This window comes from Balaenoptera physalus (genome assembly GCF_965194825.1).
Source record: "Balaenoptera physalus genome assembly, chromosome: 20".
Lineage (NCBI taxonomy): Eukaryota > Metazoa > Chordata > Mammalia > Artiodactyla > Balaenopteridae > Balaenoptera > Balaenoptera physalus.
Window position 1 is genome coordinate 2,225,670 of NC_138901.1, and position 21,849 is coordinate 2,247,518.

Below are 21,849 nucleotides of genomic sequence, written 5' to 3' on the forward strand. Positions count from 1 at the left end.
GCATCGAATAATATTAGGAAAAAGTGGATCAGGAATGGCCATACAATGAGGGGCAGAGGGAGTGAGAGAACAGATAAGGAAGCCTAGCCATCTGGGTGTTTTATAATTTACAAACATTGCTTATCTTTTTCTCACACAGAGTTAGATGAAGAAAGGGTAGAAAAGTGGGTGAAGAAAAGGTAAAAGCAGAGAGAAAGAGAATAAAATGTCTAGTGCTTCATCTATGTAGAACTTAAATATATGGCAGTTGAAACACTCAGAATGCAAATGAGAATAAGCAAGCAAAAATGCTTTTCCCATTTGCCACAGTGTTATAAATAATAGTAAGTGGCTAATTTTGTGTTGTTATTTCCATAAGTGTTGTCAACAAAAGGCTTTCATTTGTAATTAGAAACACAACAGAGGATTGTGTATTCCTCTTTTGTTTTGTGGCTCATAGACCACTGGACAAATTTATCCCTGTGATAAATCTTGAAGGAAAACCCAGAATTTTTAACCATACTCTTTGCCATCGTCTTTCCTCTCATAAAATAGAGTTGACAAAAAAAAAATTGACGATACACATCTTGTTAATTTTTCTGCATTCTTGGGCTTGGGGCACATTGTATGATGAAACCCTGGACTGTTCATTCTTTTTTTTTAAATTTAAATTTTTATTTATTATTTTCTTTTCCATTACGGTTTATTACACGATATTGAATATAGTTCCCTGTGCTCTACAGTAGGACCTTGTTGTTTATCCATTCTATATATAATAGTTTGCATCTGCTAACCCCAAACTCCCACTCCATCCCTCGCCCACCCCCTCCCCCTTGGCAACCACAAGTCTGTTCTCTACATCTGTGAGTCTGCTTCTGTTTTGTAGGTAGGTTCATTTGTGACCTGGGCTGTTCATTCTATTTCATATTTCCTCCTCCATCAGATTTTACTTAAACCAGCCACGCCAAGAAAAGCATAATAAATGAAAGTTACAAAGGGCAGCTATTCCATGGACCTAGTCCCATTGCTGGGCAGATCATGCTTGCTGGGGAAGCCACGTTCAGCATCTTTACCACTCTTCGCCAAAACCATAAACATCAGGTCACACCCTCAGATTCCCCAAGCTTTTTGTCAGTAATCTTGACTTATCTCAGGGCTTCTCACAGTGACGACTGGAGTAAAAAGGACATCCAACTAGTATTACTAAATTTAAGAATAAATGATAGATTAAAAGTTTATTTTTTTCTAAAATTTAAAAAAAAGGAAGGTGAATGGGTAACTTCCACAATTGCCTTTTCACAGCAAGACATTAAAATACTGAGTGCTTGGGCTTCCGTGGTGGCGCAGTGGTTGAGAATCTGCCTGCCAATGCAGGGGACACGGGTTCGAGCCCTGGTCTGGGAGGATCCCACATGCCGCGGAGCAACTAGGCCCGTGAGCCACAACTACTGAGGCCGCGAGCCACAACTACTGAGCCTGCGCGTCTGGAGCCTGTGCTCCGCAACAAGAGAGGCCGCGACAGTGAGAGGCCCGCGCACCGCGATGAAGAGTGGCCCCCGCTCGCCGCAACTGGAGAAAGCCCTCACACAGAAACGAAGACCCAACACAGCCAAAAATAAAAATAATAAATAAATAATAAATTAAAAAAAAAAAAAAAAAAAGGGTACAGAGCATCCCAGTAAGAATATGTTTAAAACATGTGCCAGCCACCCTAATAGTTCCCTGTTCCTTGTTCCCAAGTCTCTCAGATGTACCAGAAGGTGGGAGCCTGGACCTTCACCGGACAGGTTATCTGATTCCCGTGTGAGAGCCTAACGTTGTAAGTCTGCAGTGTGGAGCTCCAAAGCAAAGACGCCAGCTATGTGCTTCGAGATGTCTTGCAAGTAAAAATGCTCCTTGGCCTTTAAAAAAAAAAAAAGAAGGGGGAAATGCAACAAAAAAGCGGAAACGTGAATCATCCCATTCTAAGCCACTCGTCTTTGGGTGAATTTGGATCAGGGTCATGGAACTTGTGGGCCCATCCTGCTGTGTTTCAGGGCTTTGCAAACAAGTCGTCACAGAGCTAGGACTCTCTGCACAGTGAATTATTTGAAGCCTTTACAATTAGAGACTCACTCCAGGAAACTGGCCACGTTTGCGACAGATTGGCCTGGCCATCCAAACAGCATAGGACTACGGCAGTCACCAGCACTGTGAGACATTGCATTTTAATACGGGGTCACTACCCCTGGGCTGTCCTGGATTCTCTCCTAGGGCTCACATCACGCAAACTTCTGCGAGTGACGAACTTCATTCTGCAGCGTTGTTTCATTTAAATCAAGGACTTTTTCCTTGGATGTACAGAGCGGCCAGGAGAGCACATGCTACAGGCTGACAGGAGAGGGAGTGCTTGTAACTCTGTAATGACAAAAACCATGGTTTTCCCTTTATATAATAGGGCTTTGTCTATTTTTAAAAAACAGCTCTTTCTACAGCAGCGCGTAGCACTAGATGTTCTCGTTGTGAGGTTTGGGCACGGAAAGCTTTCTGAGGCCCAAGCACATGTTGTTTCCAGAATCCCCACCTACGCTCTGTTTTTCCATATTATTTACCCAGAACAATCCAGTATTCTTACCACCATGCAACCTGGAAGCCTGTGCAATCCCTTAAATGTAGAAAAAATAAACACACGCCAACTAGAAAGAAGAGGATGGAAATGAGGTAAAGAGCTGGTAAATCCAAAAGTAGGGAAGGAAGAGATGTCAGAAAAAGCTGGAAACAGGGCGGAGGAAATGTTTACGCCTGGTGAAGATAATTGGCTGAAAAGTAAAAAACAAACAAACAAACAAAAAGCAAATAATGCCTGCAAACCCTAACTATTCATGTATTTTGTTTCCATTATGCAAATCATTCGGCTTGATGGGCTTTAATTTTCCATCCAAACAACTTATTTACATCTTACAGATGCAAGCACAAAGGGGAAAGAAGATGTGAAATCCACGTCACAGCTTGTGTGTCTTTACTATTAGATAGAACCACATGAAATTGCCAATATTTGACGGTTTTTGACCTACAGAAATGGCAACTTCATACAGTTCAAACTCATATTCCTGCCAACGAGACAAGGTTGGGTATAGAATGTGTACACATGTCACAAACTGATTTTAACCAGTTTGGTTATTACAATGATTAACTTCTTCCTAGGAAATATCATAATGAAGGTGGTGACTTGGCCTGTAAGTCAAATCTGGCCTGTTTCGTGTGCCAGTTAAGAGTGGTTTTTATATTTTTAAAAGGTTGTAGAAAAAAAAAAAAGAATATGTGACTGAGACCATGTGTAGCCTGCAACACCTAGAATATTTATGATCTGACGCTTTAGAGAAAAAAAGTTGTGAACAATAAACTCCCCAGAAGGACCAGAACCCACACTGCTTTATCTCATTTTGTCTTATAATATCTATTTTATTTTTCTTTTATCATGGTAACCACAACCTAGTAACCACTGCGGACTAACCAACCATGTGTCAGGCACCGTTCTAAAAATGTATATGTTAGTCTCTTTAATCCTAACACAATTCTGCAAGTAGGTACTATTATTATCCTCATTTTACACAACTGGGAAGATTTGAAGCAGGGATTTGAACCCAAGGACCTGACACTGCCAGTGGAAAATGTAATACGATTTCCTTCTCCTGGTGTGATTTCAGACACAATGACATGTAGTTTCAGACAAACTACAGGCTAGTGGTTTGTAAAGTAGGGGCATAGGAAGGAAGAGAAATTAATTTTCTAAGCAAATGAAGTCTTTTTATTCATTTGAATTTCAGTTGCTGTGCCAGCATATCTTGCTTAATGTTTAATTCAGCAATTCACCAAATTATTTATTAATGATTATTTTGTCCTAGGAGTTTGGGAGCTTTAGGTGGTTCTGATAAGGACTGCATAAAAGAAAAAGCAAAAAATGAAAAATCAAGAGCCCGGCAAAGCAGTTACTGTAGGCAAGCCCTTCCCCCCAGAGTACTGTTGGTTGTCTGCTCATTAGGTACTCTGGTAATTAATGGTCCATTTAATGCATTTAGGTAGCATTGACCTACATTCAATCTACTTCTGTGCATGATTTCTGAAAAGGATGAAAGAAAGAGCACATGACCCATCCAAAGAACTACTGGATGAAATCAGGTTGGATCAAACACTGATAGTCAGGAGGCTTCTCATGTGCCCTTTGCTGGATCAATAGTCAGCCTGGGACGTGTCCAGTGTGACTTTAAAGTGGAAGGCAGTGGTGGAGCTGTGTCTGGAACATGATCAAAATGTTAGGTTTTCTCCTAAATATTTTTATAATTCGTGGGGTTTTTGTGGATAGGTTTGTAATCAATTTAGGGCTTTTATTTCTGAAAAATGTGAGGTATAGATCTATATTTCCTTTCCCCAAAATTTTTGAAATGGAACTCTTTCCATTTTTCCAGTACCATTTATTAATCATTCTCTCCTCCACAAACAAAATACTCCTGTTTGTGCAGAAATATGTGTAAGAGAACGTTCATAACAGTTATTTTTGTCATAATAAAAAGTAGAACTTAATTTAAATGTCTAGCACTACGTAGATGTGTTTACATCGTATTTATGCTGCTTTCACTTCCGGAGGGTCTTGAAAATGTAGTTTGATACTTTCATCAGTTTGGGAAAATTCTCTGCTTGTCTTTCTTCTGATACAGCTTCTGCCCCATTCAGTCTGTCCTTGCCTTCTGGGAATTCCAATTGTATGTATGTTAAACCTTTTGACTACATCACACGTATTTCTTGTGCTCTGTCCTAGCTTTCCTTTCTTTTTTTCTTTTTGTGCTTTAGTTTGGATATTTTCTCATGACTCGTCTGTGAGTTTACTAATCCTGTTTTCTGCTGTGTCTCATGTGTTGTTAAGCCTGCTGAATAATAATCAGTATCAAGGTTGCAAAGAACAAAGAACTTTATTTAGGGTCTTAGGAATTGCAATTCGAGAGACACAGACTCAGGTAAAACTGAAAGAGGATTTCAGGGAAGAGAAAGTGGCTTATAAAGGTAAAAGTCACAAGGTATTTAAAACTGTCTGGTGAGAATTGTGATCGACTCTGACACAAAAAAGGAAATATTTATCCGTAAGGGACAGGCGACCATGAGTTATTTAGGGTAAGGGTCCAATAAGTATCTTGAGTTTCTGGAACATTATGCAGATGTTCTGGATCCTACGTTAAGACAATAAATGGTCATAATTCAGATTCCATCTGGGCTGAGACATGCATGAGTCTCACTACCTCCAGAGCCTCCAGGCTCCGTGCAGAGAGCTCTTTTTGCAATACAGACTCTGTTTTGATTTTCCTTTCACAAGCCTATGCAATGAGTTACTAATTTCAGATATTATATTTTTATTTATAAAATATTCATTTGATCGAAAAATTCTAGTTCTCTATATAAATTGCGATTTGTTTATGTTCTTTTTTTAAAATTTTTATTGGCATATAGTTGATTTACAATGTTGTGTTAGTTTCTGCTGTACAGCACAGTGAATCAGTTATACATATACATATATCCCCTCTTTTTTAGATTCTTTTCCCACATAGGTCATTACAGAGTACTGAGTAGAATTCTCTGTGCTATACAGTAGGTCATTATTAGCTATCTATTTTATATATAGTAGTGTGTATATGTCAATCCCAATCTCCCAATTTACCCCTCCCCCTTCCCCCCCCCCCCCCCGGTAACCATAAGATTGTTCTCCTTTTTTTCTTTTAATATTTATTTATTTATTTAGTTGCAGCATGCGGGATCTAGTTCCCTGACCAGGGATAGAACCCAGGCCTACTGCATTGGGAGTGCGGAGTCTTAACCACTGGACCACCAGGGAAATCCCCATAAGTTTGTTTTCTACATCTGTGACTCTATTTCTGTTTTGTAAATAAGTTCATTTGTACAGTTTTTTTTTTTTTGGTTTCCACATATAAGTGATATCATATGATATTTGTCTTTCTCTGACTTACCTCACTCAGTATGACAATCTCTAGGTCCATCCATGTTGCTGCAAATGGCATTATTGCATTCTTTTTTATGGCTGAGTAATATTCCATTATATATACACCACACCTTCTTTATCCATTCCTCTTGCTTGTCTATTCTTTCTTTTCTTTTTCAGTTCAGGGTGGACATTAAGGTCCTCATCTGCTAACTTCAGTATCTGAAACTCCTGAGGTTCTAGTTCTCTTGTTGGCTGTCTCACTTAGCTGATAGTCAACTGACTCCCTTTTTATCATTGACTGAATGATAAGTTATAGGGGCTCTGGTTTTCCTTCCAGATGGGTTATGTTTTCTTTTGGCAGCAGAGACCCAGCAGTACCCCCTTGACCATGAGCTGTGTAAGGGCTTGTCTACTTAAGTTTTGCCTTTCTGTTTTTCAACAGAAAACCCCTCTAACTTGGCAGACTTTGCAAGTATAAGGCAGCTTCTGAAATCTCTGTGAGCAATTTCACCCCCCTCTGCTCCTTTCCACTACATATCCTGGAGTTCCAGTCTACACAGAAGCTGTTCAGGTATACACCAACTATTAATATTCCAGGGAAATCTGTGTGTAGAACTTGGGGCTCACATTTTGTGGTTCCCTCCTTTCTAGGATTAATTTCCAGCCACTATGAAAGCCATGAACTCTGGGCTCTGTCTCCTGAATCCAGTATGACTGCTACCTTCCACTTAGGCTGTATTCCCAGAATTGGTAAGTATTGGAAATGTCCCTTAGGAGAAAAGCTGGATACATATGGAGCTTGCCTAGCATGGGTCCCCTTTTTTAAGGATTATATTCTATCCAGGTTTTGTATGCTTCGGTTGTTCTCCACTGCTTTTGAATAATTTCCCTCAAGTTTTGTAAAGGTTATCATCAGGAGGGTTACTCTGACATAAAGCTATTTTGTCATGGTGGGTCTGGCACACTCTTGTATGGATTTAAGTGTACGTTGCCCTCAGAAGAGTAAGACAGGACTTTAAAACTTGACGTGATATGGAGGAGGGGTTGGGGGAGAGATGGAGTGGGAGGCTGGTGTTAGCAGATGTAAGCTATTATACACGGAATGGATAAACAACAAGGTCCTACTGTAGAGCACAGAGAACTATATTCAGTATCCTATGATATACCGTAATGGAAAAAAATATTAAAAAAAGAATGTATAAATATATGTATAACTGAATCACTTTGCTGTACAGCAGAAATTAACACAACATTGTAAATCAACTATACTTCAATAAAATAAAGCTGCAAGAAAAAATTTGACACGATAAATTATTTAGTGACTCAAATAAATAAGAGAAATTACAGTATATTGTGTTGGAATAAGCTTCAGATTCCAGGGTTGATGCCATTTTGAATATGTATGAGAGCTGGAAAATACCTGGTGTGTGGACTTTTCGTTCCTTTTGGCAGGGAACAGCACTACGGGGCAGCAAACTGTCCCTGGTGTGGAGACTAAATGTATTTGTAGGACATAATGTTGACACTTAAAAGTGCCTTCAAATCTGCAAGCATTACACTTTTGCAATGCTCATCCTGTAGGAATGCATTTCCAGCCCGTGCTTGTCAAGAAGCTTGGGTCAGATTCTCAGAAGATTTGAGACATTTGATGCCACCCAGGTGGCGGGAAGTAGAAAGCAAATATTTCTCTGTTAGTGCAGGAAAAATGCATAGTAAGCTTCTAGAAGCATTCCAAAGTGGAAGTCCATGGATATTTAAAAAATCAAACCAGAAGATGGCACCCTTTGAAAACTTAGCTTGGCAAATAAAAGGAAAAAATACAGAAAGGTATTCCATCAATTCCAAAATGTAATGCAAGCTGGGAAAAGAACAGCATTTTATTAATGACCTTAAATGACATCTTAATGATGGTTTGAGGGATTTTTCTTGTTAAATTGTTTTCGGTTTTGAAAAAATTGGCAACAGAATCTCATGTGCTTTCTGGGAAAGTTGCAGACATTTCACCGTGCTCTAAAGAAAGTTTCAAAGGAAAGTTTTTTGTTGATGTAAATAACAGGATGGAGTCAGAGGCACCTTCTTTTTCATGCTCTCTTTACTAGGGAAGAATAGCTACTAGCTAAAGAGGCAGGAAGTGAAATAAAGCTGTCAGCCCTGAGACTTCTTGTACTAATGTTACATGTAGGGGTAATTGACTTTCTAGCAACAATACCTAGCATTAAGGTTAATTACTTCTTACCATCAGGAACCAAGACTGGCCAGTATAAGAACTCAGTTAAAATCCTGCCATGTTTAGAAGCTGTAACACAGAGAAATTTCTTTTGCTCTGACTCAGATGGGATTCATATTTTGCACCCATATCTTGAAAATACGATAAGTCCCAAACACAGGAACACAGAATTTCACATTTACTTGGGTTGCTGCTATAGAAAATTGGAAAATGTTTTCGTTCTTCCACATTTCCACATTCCTAGCCTTAACGGTGCTCTTCGTTGACGTTATTTCTGATGATGGAGTTTCATCTCTTAGGGCACTCCGCCTCATCGACCATTTTTCCGGGACCCAGGAGAAAATTTTAAAAAGTAATATGTTATTCCCAAATTTTGGGAACCCACCCTCTCAGTTTATAGTCTTCAGATATCCTTCTGTGCTCCAGGAATCCCTCTGGCTTTGCTTGGACATCAGCACATTGGAAAAGAGAATCTTAGTCTCATTATTATTCCTTCTCCAAATAAATCCACGTCCCTTTCACCCAAATACCTACCTTTGTTTGTTGCCAGGGAGCAAAGCGTTATTTGCTGACGGCTCACAGTATGTGTGTTGAAAGCGAAGGGAACAGGATATCTTATGAAGAAACCAGAAGAGAAAGCGGGGCACGTAGTCCAACTCGGTCATTGATCGCAAAGGACAAGGATGAGAGGGAAATGCAGCTGAGAAATAAAAGACAGAGTCCGAAGTCAAGAGTGGAAGGCTAGAGCTTGGAGAGATTGTCTGGATGTAGGAACACTTTATAGATTTTATAAGTTGCCTGGACCCTGGCATACAGGCAAGAAGTTCTCAAGGGCGCTTATCTGGCTCAAGGTGGGAAGGTCAGAGTAGGATGATGAGGTCAGTTCATGTCCATATGTTGCCACAGGTTGACTATAAAGATAGAATTTGCCGGGGAATACTTTTCTTCTCTCCCATCGATATCAGGCAATTTTCCGAGTCTCTGGTTACTGTCTGTTTCAAACGATTTTTGCTTGGATATCAAAGGAGTTCAGTTTTCCACCCTTGAGACTTACAGTTTACTGCTCACACCACAGTGAGAGGGTCCCTTTCAAAACATGTGCCAGGTTGAGTAAGGGCTCAAACTCTCCTGTGACTCTCCACCCCTCCCCTCTCCAAGTCCAAGTCTAAGCCCTTACAGCCGCCCCTCCTCCCGCATCTTCCCTGACCTTGGCTCCTGCTTCTCTCTATTGCTCCCTCCATTTCAGCCCCCCAGCTGTGTCTTTTGTTCCTTGCGTATGCCCGGCATGGTCCCATGACGACATCCTTCCCCCACTCTTGTTTCTCCTGCCTGGAAGAGTCCTGCTTGCGATTAATTTCCTCACCGTCTTCCAGTCTTGGCCCAGATCGCGCTTGGTGCTCTAACCACTCTATTTAAAAGGGCGATTCACTCTCTCTGGGCTCTTCATTCTCAATCCCCCTTTCTCTGCCTCCTGTTTTCTCTTCATACTTATCACCATCTAAGGTATCCTTTACTTATTATGTTTATTTAATTGATTGCCTGAAATAATTAAAAAATGATGGCAATCAAGACATGGAAGCAACCTAAATGTCCATCAACAGAGGAATGGATAAAGAAGGTGTGGTACATATATACAATGGAATATTACTCAGCCATAACAAGAATGAAATAATGCCATTTGCAGCAACATGAATGGACCTGGAGATTATCATACTAAGTGAAGTAACTCAGAGAAAGACAAATACCATATGATATCACTTACATGTGGAATCTAAAATATGACACAGGGACTTCCCTGGTGGTCCAGTGATAGAGAATCTGCCTTCCAATGCAGGGGACACAGGTCCGATCCCTGGTCGGGGAACTAAGATCCCACATGCTGTGGGGCAACTAAGCCAGCACGCCGCACCTACTGAGCCTGCACGCCACAACTAGAGAGAAGCCCGCGCGCTGCAATGAAGAGCCCACGTGTCACAACTAAGACCTGACGTGGCTAAAAATAAAAATAAATAAATAAAATTTAAAAATAATAAAAAATAAATAAAATAAAATATGCTTTAAAATATGACACAAATGAACTTATCTATGAAACAGAAACAGACCCACAGACATAGAGAACAGACTTGTAGTTGCCAAGGGAGGGGGGGAGGGAGAGGGATGGAGTGGGAGTTTGGGGTCGGTAGATACAAACTATTACATTTAGAATGGAGAAGCACCAAGGTCCTACTGTATAGCACAGGGAACTGGATCCAATCTCCTGGGATAAACCATAATGGAAAAGAATATTAAAAAAAATGTACATATGTGTGTAACTGAGTCACTTTGCTGTACAGCAGAAATTAGCACAACATTGTAAATCAACTATACTTCAATAAAAAAAATTTAGAAAATGGTGGCAATAATTATTGCTCCATTAGAAGGAATATTTTTAGGTGATGGGATAACTTATCTTGAAGTTTATATCTTTTTGAATATTTACAAGAGGGTACAGGGATCCAAATTGTTTTGCACAACAGATAAACATGAAAGACAGTTTCTGAATGGCCAGAATCTGCTTATAGTGAAAAACAGAACCTTCCTGTGGGATCTGGAGGGAACAGTGGTTCTCAAGCTCAAGCAAGTGAGTGTATTTTAGTCCAAAATAGAAAATCATCAATTAGTTTTGAACTGAAAATGAGCTTAGAGATAATACTGTTATCTCTTCATTTTAAAAGTCAAGAAATCACCATGCTGCATCCTCTGCAGTCACATGAAGTTGGATGTGTGTTTTGTTCAAAGAGCAGAGGCCCTGGGAGCAATCTCCTGGGTTGGAATCCTGGCTCCGCTTTTACAAACTGTGTAATAGACGGTCTTGGTACCTGCCCGGATCTCCTTCTATGAGCTCGTGCTCTCATCTCCCAGCGACGGTGAGTTTTGTCTGCCTCTGGCTCACAGCTACTCTCTTCTCCCAAGAACTATTTTTGGCCAAATGCGAGCCATTCCACTACCCCTTGGGACGGCCAGCAACCACTGGCTAACTGACACGGGGTACAAAAGACCGGCACACTTGTCTCAAAGGGCACCAGCTCTGGTGGTGCAATTCATTCTCTAGAACTCCTCCTGGAAGCAGGCTGCATCCGTTCTCCAGCTGAGAACAATCCTTGCTTAGTTCTCTCCCCTTTTCTGCCCTCTTTCCCTCCTCTGTCGAAATTTGAGCTAAGCCACCCCGTGGCATTGCTACCTCAGCATCCATGTTTTTGGCCGAGTGGCTGGCGGGGACCTGAAATTGACACCCCCCCCCCATGCAAGCACATGACCCAGATAACAGCTCATATCACATAACAAAGGCCCCCTTTACATCAAGCCACAGGCCCTGTTCCATCCTTCAAACTGTTTACCCTCCTCATCTCATCTTCAATCGCCCAGGTTCTGACCTTCATGACCTTTCTTCTATTTTATTCTTTGAATTTAGGTCCCATCTCTCTTTTCCTCTAACTTAGAATTATATATATATAATGATATATAATATATATAATTTTATTATTAATTATATTAAGTATAAACATATACTCCATCTTTATATTTATATGCTATTATATAATATATAAATTATAATTGTATACTATAAATATATACTTACATACAAATATAAATATATAATTACATATAAATTATACCAAATATATTATAAATAATTACACAAGTATTATTATATATCTTGTAACAGAGATACAATTCTAAATTGTCACTAGGAAAAAAGATGGGTATCTAAGTCCAAAGAATAAAATATAATTTATACATACTATATATAAATATGTATATAAAGAATCTTAACATGATATGCATAAAATAAGGATAAACTTTATTTGCATCTTATAAATATAATATGATTTATCTCTAAAACTATCTGGATCTGGGGATTTGGGGGCGTGAAAGATTCAATTATTATTTCAATATCATTAATTATTATTGTTCTATCCAATTTGTTTTATTGATTCTTACGTGTGTCAATTTTGGTATTTTAGATGATTTTTCCAAGGTTTTATTTACTTAATCCAGGGTTTCATTCTCTTTTGTTTGCTAACAAATTAGCAGTAACTCAATATGACTCAAACGTATATTTATTTTTTACTACCAATTAAGCTTGTCATTTCTATGTTCTCTGCTAAAGATGATAAGCATCTTCACCTACCCCTTCTTGCGTCTGGTCTCCTCCTCCTCCCCTTCCTGCCTCATTGGCACTCTGACTTTAGTTCTGCAATGTTATGAATAAACTTGTTGGGGTGAGGGTGTTACTGCTTATTTAAATTTAAAAAAATCACATGAATTTACTGTTTTTTTCTTACTTATGATATCTTTTGCTTCATCCTGTATTATTTTTCTCTTCTGGTCTAATCCTTTGTCCAAGAATGATTCAAGAAACCGTTTGCTGGTAGACTTTCTTGGATGACTAAGAATATCTTTATTTCAGTGTCACATTTAAGTTATAGTTTAGCTGGTATAAAATTCTAGCTTCTGAGTTCTTTATGTTCAACACAATGAAAATATCACCCCATTCTTATTTCATGTCCAATATTCCTATTGAAAAGATCCTTGACAATAGGGTCTTTATACTCTTGTGTTGGATCTGCTTTTCTTCTCATGAAGCTTTAAAATTTTCTTTTTGTGTTTGATGTTCTGAAATTTCATGACAATGTGTTTAAATGTGAGTTCATTTTTCATCTCTCTGCTGTTTAATGCTTTATGCACTTTAATTTGAATCTTTCACCTTTCCTTAATTCTAGAAAATTTCAGCTAGTATTTCTTCAAATATTTCATCCCATTTATTTTTGTCCTTCTTTTGAGGACCCAATTATATTATTTTGACATTTTTCATCTTACAAATCTCCCAAGTTTCATTTTATTTACTTTTATCTGTTTATTCTTTTTTGGGGCTTTGTGAGAGCGTTCCTTCACTTGACTCACCATTCTTCAGCTGAATTCATTCTGGAGTTCTAGAGCCTGAGGTCTGAGTTCAGGGTACCAGCCTGGTTGGGCTCTAGCTGTTACCGAGTCCAAACACGTTCTGCTCACCGCACGACAGGCCAACAAATCTGGAGATGAGTTGTTGGGGCAAGGAACAGCAACTTTATTCGGAAAGCCAGCAGACCGAGAAGCTGGTGGGCTAGTGTCCCAAAGAACCCTCTTCCCCGAGTTAGAATTCAGGCTGCTTTTATACTAAAAGGGGCGGGGCGTGGTTGGTTGTTGCACACTTCTTGGTGTTAGAATCCTTTGTTCTTGCAGCTGTCCCCCCGTAGGTCAGGTCACTCCAAAAAGACAAATGTTATTCTCTGTTCTGCAACTCTTTATATGAATGGAAGAGTGTTATACCTTTTAAAGGTCAGAGCCTTGAGAATGGGCTCTTCTGTATATTTCAGGCTCTAGGCAACATTCTTTTACAAAAGGTGCAGTCAGCATGACTAAGCACAGGCACAGAGCACAAAGGTGGAAGGAAAAGAAACAGATCCAACATGGAGTCAGATTTGCTCTTCCCTATTATAGGCCACCTGTCCTATCTGACTAGGACCCCACCCTTATGACCTCATTTAACCTTAATTACCTCCTAAAAGCCTTGTCCCCAAACATATGACATTGGGGGTTAGAGCTTTCACATAAGAATTTGGGGGGGGGCACAATTCAGACCATAGCACTACCTTTTATAACACATGCAATTGGAGGTAACATAGACAGTAAATATCTTTTAAAAATCACACTATATTAATTCTGTTAACTGCTCTTAAACGGTGGTATAGATGTGCCAAGTGGCATTATTTTGAAATTTGACATTTTGTATTGAGCTGGGTTTTTTTTTCCTTAAAAATCACAACTTCAGTTGTTCTTGATGTTCCTTAGGATTTGTAACAGTAAAACTATGTCGTTGGCAGAGAGAATACTGTTTATCTTCATATTTGCTAGGGCAGAGTTCATGGTTTACAGATTGCAACATCTGTGCAACATCTGTGAATCCCAGGAAACATATAGGGATTTGAAATTCAGCTATATACAAGTGTGGCTCTGTCACTTAGCTTTTGACTGTAGGGAAAACTTTAATGAAAACTTGTTAAGCCAAGCCTCAGTTTACTCATTGCTAAAGGAGAATTGCTTATTAGGTGATGTGGGTAATCAAGTAATACACAGACTCTCTTAATAAAATATAAGATATTTTACACATCAATTGGTAGGAGTAAGGATCCTATTTCCTGTAGTAAGAGAAACTAAAGAAAGTGTTCTAGCTGTGTTGAATTCCGAATTCAAACGCAGAGGCTGCCTGACTCCTTGTGAAAGGTGGTTTAATGAGCTAGATCCTGGGAACAAGGCTACTAGCCTGGTACAGCCTGTTGCATCATTTCAGCTTTCTTAGTACTCCCTCAAGGTTTTAGAAGTGAAGAAAAATATCTTTTTAGGTAGAGAATTTAAATTCAATAATTTTATAAAATGAAATGTTCCTTCACTAAAGTTGGGTCTCACAGAATCTCAGCTCTACGGGAAGTTCAGGAGAATGAGTATCAAAATGAGGGGAAAGAGGTGGCAAATAGCTGTCACAGACTGAGCACAGACTACACGTGTTCCAGATGTTTTACATACCTGTTAAAACATTTTTTAAAATCATGGTAAAATACATGTAACATAAAATTTGCCATTGCAACCATTTTTAAGTGCACAGTTCAGTGACATTAAGCTCATTCCTATTGTGCAACCATCACCACCATCCATTCCCACGACTCTTTTCATCTTGCAAAACTGAAATTCTGCACCCATTAAACGCTAATTCCCCATCCCTCCTCTTGCATCTTGAAATCCGGGGAATTTGGATCCCAGACAACCTGAGACTGGCTTTTTTTTTAGCTTTGTGATCCTGAGCAAATCCCCCCATCTTGCCAAGCCTTAGTTACCTTCTACATCCTCCTCCCCTGAAGGGTTGCTATGGGGCTCAAATCTGCAGTAGGAGCCCTTGGGAATCCTGGCATTCTTTACACACAGCGCCTGTAGAAGCAGAAAGCCATGTGTCACTGTGTGCAGTGTTTGAAATGGGCTAAACACAGTCTAATAGAACCTAAACTTCACTGTCAAACAGGTCACAGCTCACGAAGTGTTCAAATTCCCACTGTGCAGGTTTCAGACATGGATTGACTGATAGATAGATTTTTCCAGAAGAGTAAATCAACATTCAGAGAAGACTAGTAATGTAACCAAGATCATACAACTACTAATTAGCCCAGCCAGGATTAAAAGCCAGGATGACCTCACATCAAGACCATGGTCTCCCCACCACCCCAAGCTTCCTGAGCCCTTGCCAAGCACTGAATAAGAACACAGTGGACCTAGAAAACCCAGTTCTTTCCCTTAATTTCCTCACAATTTTATCAAGAAGACAAATTATAGATACTTAGTGTAAATCAAGGAAGAGGGCAGAACAACACACCATCAAGTGTGCCATCGGTGAGAATATTAGGAAGAGAATTCCATCATGAGGCAGGCAGAACTGACAAAGATTTTTGCTAGGTAGTTAGACATTAGAGCTCGACTTTGAGGAAAATGTACAATCGGGCGGGGAAAAGACAAAGATAAACTAGTGAAGGAGAAGCCAAAGAGCACAAGAGCTGGTTGTCATTCTGCAGGAATATTAAGGACGATTTTCTCTGAGTCTATAACAAAGCCCAAAACACGATTCTTATGCTAATGAGGTTTTAATCCAGGTAGGGAGAGAAAAAAATGGTCTTTAAGAAACAATTCAGGGCTTCCCTGGAGGCGCAGTGGTTAAGAATCCTCCTGCCAATGCAGGGGACACGGGTTCGAGCCCTGGTCTGGGAAGATCCCACATGCCGTGGAGCAGCTAAGCCCGTGTGCCACAACTACTGAGCCTGCGCTCTAGAGCCCACAAGCCACAACTACTGAGCCCACGTGCCACAACTACTGAGCCCACGTGCCACAACTACTGAAGCCCGCATGCCTAGAGCCCGTGCTCCGCAATGAGAGAAGCCACCGCAATGAGAAGCCCGCGCACCGCAATGAAGTGTAGCCCCTGCTTGCCGCAACTAGAGAAAGCCCGCGTGCAGCAACGAAGACCCAATGCAGCCAAATAATAATAATAATAATAATAAATAAATTTATTAAAAAAAAAGAAAAGAAACAATTCAGGATCCCATTACATCACTGAATCTATTTCTTGGATGAATGAAGTCCAGTTCTTAGTTGTACCATTCTGAAAAAAAAAAAGCAATTCTGGTCCTAGAACAAGCTTCTAAAGATAACTAATATAATAACTATGGCAATGATATGGTCTCAAAATTTCCCCTAAGATAGATGCCCTCTTTCCTCCATTCTTTGACGACAACCATTTGGAAGACACACTTTGAGCTTTACATAAAGAAGGACTTTGAAAATACCTCTTTGGCTTACTGAGCTAAGAAGTCCAAAGAGGCTTGTTGTGCATAAGAGAAGGGCAGTCAGAGCTGGAGTCTGATCTGGGGTGAGGACCTGAGGGATGAGGATGGAGACCAGAGATCTGCCCTGGCTGGGGCGACAGTGTGGTTGGATGAGAATCGATCTTGTATAAGATCATGGTCAGGACTCTTTTGGATGAGCTTTCTGCATTCCTTCTTTTACCTCCACGTTTTCAGTGTCCATCCTTCAACACGATTTTGACTGTGTTGTCTGCTCCATCAAGTGTCTTCAACAGTATTTAATCTTCATCAACAATCGCTTGAGACACACAGATGAACAAGCCCCATCCAGGACCTCAGTGGGGTTATAGTTAAGTGGCACAAGCTTAAGGTGTCAATGAATGAGGTTTATTACTGACAAAAATTCATAATTGCCACGTTTGGAAGAACATTTAACTGGCAAAGGTAGGTATTTGATGGTAAATTCAGAGGATACTGATCCCAGGAATGTTGGTCACATGCATTTTAAAACAAAGACTAACAGCAAATGATAAATGCTTTTCCTTAAGGGCTGTGTCGTCCTAAATTAAAAATAAATCCCAGAAAAGAGTCAATGTTGTCTTAAAGCAAGAGGAGAGCTTTATTGTTTGCAAGGTTTGCAAACTGGGGTTGGGGAGGGGAAGGAGGGAAGGGGTTTTTAAAAGCAAAACCACAGAAGTCACAGCTGGGAGACTTGAAAAGGGGACAGAATGACCCTCTCAGCCTGACCACAAGTCCCGGCAGCTTGACCTCAAGTTTTCGATGACTGGCTGTCATCGGAGCTTCTCTTTAGGGGCTTTTCCAGGTAGGATTCTTAGCAGAATTAGAAGTCCTTACAGTTGTCTGTTCGTGGCTTTGCTAAGAACACAGAGTATGTGACGAAACCCCAGATCTGTCATGACTGCCCAGCTCCGTTTTATTTTGGAGCCGCACTGGCTCCACTTTCTACGTTCTTTCCGCAGGGAATTCCTCTTATTTTACTTTTCCTTAGGGGATTTTGTTTTATTTTTACAGATGCTCCAACAAGCCTTGGTCACATGACCTTTAGGCATCACTACGGATGTAACTGCATTACTCCCTTCAGTACCTTTACATTTTATTCTCACATTCCCGATGGTAGAACACAGAGGCCATATTTTCCCGTTCTCCAAGCAAAAGTTTCTTAAAGTTAATTTTGAAGCAAAATGGGATGATCATTTTGTTCAACTGCCTTGTTTAATTGGAATGACATGAATTTGGATTTGCAAATTTTCAAGTGGCCAAACTGGCTGGAGGTGTGGATTTACTTATCACTTCCATGTAGCACTGAGACACAAACTACTAAGAGGGGGGCCCGACCTCTGATGATTCGAGCCAGTGTTAATGTGAGATTTTTTCAACAGTTGCAGGAAGTCAACAGCTTAATGGGAAACATCACAAGTGTTTAATCTGCCCAGGGTGACCACAGCACTAAATTCCCACACCAAAAGACAGACCAACAAAACGTTTTTCGATTCAAGCATTGTGAATCAAAGCAGCTGCTAGCCTCTGCCTTCCCAAGCAGTTCAGAGATTTAGGACTCCAAGCCAAAACGAGGCTCCTCTTGGTTGCATAGCAATTTAGTCGAGTGTCAGAGGCCAAGTTGTTCATTTATTTCTTGGAAGATGGAGGCAATATTTAACCCTAGTTAGATTTCTGAATCCAATAAGACAACAACAGACTCTTGTGATCTTCTCTAAGCAAGTACTTCATCATACCCCAAAGCTCAAATGTAACTGGATTCACATTTTAACAGAGAATATTAATTGCGAGTGGTAGGTATGTTCTGTGCAAAAAATATCAGGTGGTGTTAGCTTAGAGATACACAGGAGAAAGAATAAGTTAATAAGAAAGAATGAGTTAACAAAATTGGAATTTACTATTTTATAATAATTGAAGTAACTATACTTTATGGGAGCTGGTAGGTAATTTTTTTAGGCAAAAACTACAGATAAAACTTAAGTATAATCACATCTGGTAGTAAAATTATTTAACTTATTTGCCCCAAATGCTTTGGTGATTTTTAAAAAAATCCTAGGCTATTAGTTCTCAAAGATATTTGTATAAGTAAAAAATAACCTCTAAATTCACTTTTTCTTTTAATTTGGGTTGAGTATTATGAGACTGTATTCAATAAGATAGCGTGTAATAAGATTCACACTCTCTTTCGATTGTACAGCCAGTTAGGAGAGAGATGGGGGAGGGGGAGAGGAAAGGCTCCCAGGAAGAACTATTAGCCCTTTCTTCTTTGCTTTCACAACACACTAGACACACATTAATTATCACGTCTATTACATTTTATTGGAGTCATCTAATTTGTCTCTCTCTCCCACTCAGCTGAGTTTCTTGAGGGTAGAGAGTATATTTTATTCATCTTTACATCCCCAGAATTTAGCAGATGTTAGTGACCCAATAAAGATTAATTGAATTAATGAAAGAAGTGGTTGAAACATGGCAGAAGTAGAAATAATGGTAGATGTACATGTAAGCATAGAGAATAGAAGATTTCGTGGAATAAGAAACTTGTAAAGATGCCCTGATGTGTTAGAGAGAGTCTTTTAAAATTGTGCTGTGATTTTGCAAAAATAGGCATAGTTGATACTTATATGTTGTATAAAGACTGGTACTGCTTGTGTGATGTGGTTTCTCACCCCCAGATTTATGATGAACCTCCTGAAAGTCCAGGCTTTGTGTGGGACCTCGGCATTTATTCCAATGATTGCTAATTCTCCATCTTCCTGGCCTCCATTCTTTCTTTGGATTCTGAAATAAAATTACTGAAAATACAATTGGACTGTTAAAATTGGTAAATATTTTCAAATAACTATAACTATTTGATAAAGTTATGAAAAATTAAACTCTTTGCCATTGTAAAGAAAAAGATCTTTTACTCTTCATCATCTGAAAGATAAAATGATGGTAACACTCTTAGGGAGAGACCCAGAAATCTTTGATGGGTTTTAAATACTTAACTAAATAATGGCACTGGATATTTTAATATATAATTTACATTTTACTAAAAACAAAGTTCTTCTATAAACCACACACTAACACGGCCTAAGGCAAATCATTAAAACCTAAAGAACTGGTCTAACATTTGATTATGTAATATGGTCACTTAATATTCCAGAACCCAGATTATTTCAAAATAAGTGAAGGGCCCAAATTCTTGATGAAGCTAATACAATGCTTAATCACAAATCAATTCCCCTTTGATCAGGATTGTTGCTCATGTCCTCAAGAAAACCAGCTTTTAAATTATTCTTTGTCTAATTACACAGTAGTAGAGAGTATATTTCTTAGGAGCTCTAGACTGCTTTAATTCTAACCTATTTGTTCAATGTCACAATTGACATACTAACGAAAATGACTGCATTTGATCAAAATACTATGTCTGTTAATATTATAGAAATACAGGCACTTCTTTTTTTTTTCCTATTTTATGCATCAATAGTGAAGGGAACATTTTTAAATTAATTTTTATTGGAGTAGAGTTGCTTTACAAAGTTATGTTAGTTTCTGCTGTACAGCTGTATTTCTATAATATTAACACACTGAATATTATCTTTTTATATATTTTGCCAATATCATGTGCTTAAAAATATTTTCTCTCTTGAAAATTGTAAAGCACTATAGAATTTAAAGACTTTCATTCAATAAAAAAATAAAAATTTAAAAACTTAAAAAATAAAATAAATTAAATTTAAAACAAACAAACACAAAAAGTAAAACAAAACAAAACAAAAATACTATGTCTGAATAAGAGATTTTGTTTTAGTACAAACATCTTTCAAATCATACCCATTGCCACAGTTGACAGGAAATATCACACCACTGGGTCTTCCTAGCTCATTTCTCTCCTATCTGTTTATCCCAATAGACACCATGTTTCTATCTGTGTCCTTGTATTACTTGAGCCTGTTAGGCGTAAAAAATTCCAATAACAGGGAATTAATTCCATGGAAATTCACACTTTTGGAGTAGAAGGCAGTGGCAGACACATGGCCAAGAATGTGAGCCCCTGGGGATGCCAGGGCCAGAGATGTTAGCAGGCAAAATGGTACCATGCCAGGTCAACATGCCCAGGTCAGGAAGTGATGTATTGTGAGCTTCTTCAGGGAAATCAAAGCTGGAACATCCCTGATGAATCAAACAACCCTTGATAAATCAGACCTGATTTAGCTAAAAGGAAAGAGAATCAGGCTGGGGAGAGAAAAATTAATGACAAAGTTTAATGACTTCAGTGAGGAAGAAGTTATCACTAATGTAGCATAAACAACCCATGACTGTGGAGAACAGATGTGGCTTCATTTAAGTAAATATCAAATGAAGTGCAAAGCTCTCAGGATGATGGATTCAGGACTAGTTTATCAGAAACGCAGTTTTGGTGCCAATACAACTTTTCACCTCTTTCTTGTTTTATCACCCATTGCCCTCTTTTCTCTAACCTTTCCCAGCCTTGTTGGATGAACGCTACTGGCCCATGGAAGGTGTTATGTAGGGTCAACCTTTGTAAAAAATCATCTGTCATTTGGCCTTGGGCCCCCGTTATTCCTGGTATCCACCCCTGTTAAGTGTGGAGCTCCCACTTTTCCTTACAGTCTGCTATGATCTTCATTCTGGGGTAATTTTGCTTTTTCAATGTACTCTTGGTAGCTTTCAGTTTTTTTCATTTTTTTGTTTTTTTTTTAGAAATTCTTTACAGTTTCTGGTCCACCAAGGGTCTACTTCTCTCGTTTTTTTATACTCATTATACATTTGTTTTTCTCATCTTTTTCACAGTCTCTAAGGATTTGGAGTGGGAGGGAAGGATATATTTATTTTGAAACAGAAATCTTCCATTTAAGATTGAGATAACAAGTAACAAAGAAGCCAAGCAGCAGCCTCCTTCCGTTCTCTGCTTCTCATTCACGCAAGACTCAGCACTTTCTGGTATATTTGAGAAAGAATGGGCATGTCACTCTCCATAAAGTCTTCACTGGACATTGGGGTAACCAATGACAGTAGTGAGAGGCTCCATTATCCTGTTGAAGCAAAACCTTGAGTGTGTGGAAGAAGTTCTTCAACTCATCATGGGATGGGGTGGTGAAAACTGGACTTACTCTCACCAAAGTCTCAAGAACAAGCAAAAAGATAAAGTGCACTTGATTTTCATTGATTTTTAAAAAGATGATTTATGTAAGGGCCCAAAGGGTTTGTTTTCCTTCCAGCATTTA

The 21,849-nt window shown here is 39.1% G+C and overlaps 2 long non-coding RNA genes across 5 annotated transcripts in view; both read left to right on the forward strand.

Moving 5' to 3' along the window:
• LOC309650934 overlaps positions 1 to 21,849 on the forward strand; it is a 55,048-nt gene that overhangs the window by 28,584 nt on the left and 4,615 nt on the right. Inside the window, exons 3-5 of one of the 4 annotated variants that reach the window (XR_014257831.1) lie at positions 6,390 to 6,518; positions 6,599 to 6,697; positions 10,889 to 11,080. The exons of 1 other annotated variant lie outside the window; for it this stretch is intronic. This is a non-coding gene — a long non-coding RNA (uncharacterized lncRNA). The remainder of the gene's footprint in view (positions 1 to 6,389; positions 6,519 to 6,598; positions 6,698 to 10,888; positions 11,081 to 21,849) is intronic. 2 more of the 4 variants (XR_014257832.1, XR_014257833.1) reach the window with 2 other exon arrangements.
• Positions 676 to 1,640, forward strand: LOC309650939. The gene is made up of 2 exons (XR_014257839.1): positions 676 to 1,432; positions 1,492 to 1,640. It is a non-coding gene; the product is annotated as an uncharacterized lncRNA (long non-coding RNA).